The following is a 2,220-nucleotide window of genomic DNA, read 5'->3' on the forward strand; positions in this document are numbered from 1 at the left end:
GAGAAAAAAAGCAAGAACAAAAAACATCAAATTATACTTCATGGAACAATAACTTCAAATTCGTCTTCTTCATCAGAAAATATCTGGACAAAAAAGTCAGTAAGACTTTTCAAATCATGAAACAAACTGAGGATATGTAAAACAAAAACAAAAAAAGGATTGGTTGTTATTCTTTTAAACATCAAGCTAAAAGTATCTATGACTAGGAGGAGAGAAAATTAACTCACCAATTTAAACTGTTTCCTGTGCTTTTGAAATTCCGGTTGCGGGAGAACTTTTAACTGCAATTAAGTGTGTCCATTAATTGAAGAATTGGAATAAACCTTAAATACTAGGCCCATCTTTTGCAAAAGCACTCTAAACTACTTAGACACGGTACTTACTATTTCTGGCGTTTCCATGGAGTCGTTTTCATCCTCACTTGGCAGAATAACGTCAGATCCGTCTTTCCTCAGTAACATCAACAGCAAGTACACTGTCCCATTTGCCTGTGCATTCGTCATCACTTTGCTAATGGAGAAAAAACCAAGAACAAAAAACATCAAATTATACTTCATGGAACAATAACTTCAAATTCGTCTTCTTCATCAGAAAATATCTGGACAAAAAAGTCAGTAAGTCTTGTTCATAATATGGCGCTGATGAAATATTAATAAATGCAATTACCTCCTCTGAGGTAATGTGTAACAGCAAGTACTGCACTGTCCAATTCGCCTGGGCATTTGTCATCACTTGGCTAATGGAAAAAAAACCAAGAACAAAAAACATTTATACTGCATTGAACAGTTGACAAAAAATAAATAATAATAATAATAAAATATGTGAAATATATCTTTACCCATGGCTTTCTTGTCTTGTCCCTAAGCCATTAAAATGTTCCACACAATTTGCTATTTACACGTTAAAAGTATGTATAAAAAAGAGCTATCAAGAACCTATTTACAATTCATTTCATTAAAAAAAGAGACTATTTTCATTCACAATTTCGGTAATATTTTTTTTTAAATATTCGATTGCAATAAAAAACGAGACTACTTTCAAGCATAATGTATTTTTATAATAATAATAATAATAATAATAATAATAATAATAATAGTTATAATAATAATAGCTTTAGGGTTTTCACAAGAGGTGCATAACTGTAAAACACCAAGCTGAACTTACGGAGGTCTGTTTCTGAGTGGCAGAGGTCTCACTTTGTTTCCGAAATGGAAACAAGGTGTCTCCTCAACAGCACGGATTTCTTCACTGAAATCAGTCATGAAATATGCAGGTTGCCAGTCTGGGTTCCACTCCTTTATGATCTCCAGTTTCAGTTCCTTTATCTTGTATCATAAATGTGGCCACGACCTGGTAATCGACATTTGTCTTCACTGCCAGGAAGAAGAGAGGTAGGGAATGCCTGGTTGTCTTATGGGTGGCATCCAGAAGACAAATGTTATTACCATATTTGCACAATAGCCGTCTTTGCCATGGTGTTTGATGGACAAGGAGGAATTTCTGGCATGAGAGGGGAGTTGTAAGCTTTATTTCCTCTGCATCATTATCTTTTTAAACAGAGTCCTTCTCAGAAGCCTCTCGTATTTGCGAGAGAAATATTTGTCACTCGGATTCTGTTCTTGCCACTCTTTTATTTTAGCTTCAGCATTGGTTTGATCACAGTTGGAAAATCTGCTTTTCTCCGTAGCCCGGTACATATGATTATAAAGATCTTTCTTTGTTGGAAAATAGCTCCTGCTTGTTGAAGGTGGCTTCATGGGAACAGCTTACTCCTGACATACTCTCTTAAATGTCTCCTCTTTTTTACTGTGCTTTCCATCGATGGTCTTTTACTTTTGTTCTTGCTTTTTGCAATGTAACAAAGTATTTTCCATCCTTTCTTTTAAACTTTTCTTTTCTGGTCTATCAAGAGCAGAGAACTTTTTTTGCATCCGCTATTACAGGCTGTCTGCGTCACAGCAAGTGCTATTTGATTTTATCAGAAACAAATAGAGAAAATCTGGTAGCAATTTGGAGATTTCTCGAAATTGTATTTTTAGACGCTTATCATACCCTAAAGACTTTGTTAAGTTAATTGATTCCACAAAAATAAACATTTTTTCTAAACATTACTGACAATATCATACTTACATAAGAACTACATTAAAGATACTCTCTACATTGCATTACAATACGAAAATAAACATGGCTTACTGTGTCAGTAATTATAATCGTTGCATT

At 34.2% G+C, this 2,220-nt stretch overlaps 1 pseudogene; it reads right to left on the minus strand.

The window, feature by feature from the left end:
* Positions 1–1,254: 1,254 nt before the first annotated feature.
* On the minus strand, positions 1,255–1,896 carry LOC146462241 (uncharacterized; annotated as a pseudogene).
* Between the last annotated feature and the right edge of the window lie 324 nt (positions 1,897–2,220).

The sequence above is a fragment of the Pavona decussata genome, unplaced genomic scaffold (genome assembly GCF_977016875.1).
Source record: "Pavona decussata unplaced genomic scaffold, jaPavDecu1.1 SCAFFOLD_190, whole genome shotgun sequence".
NCBI classification, from domain to species: Eukaryota; Metazoa; Cnidaria; class Anthozoa; order Scleractinia; family Agariciidae; genus Pavona; species Pavona decussata.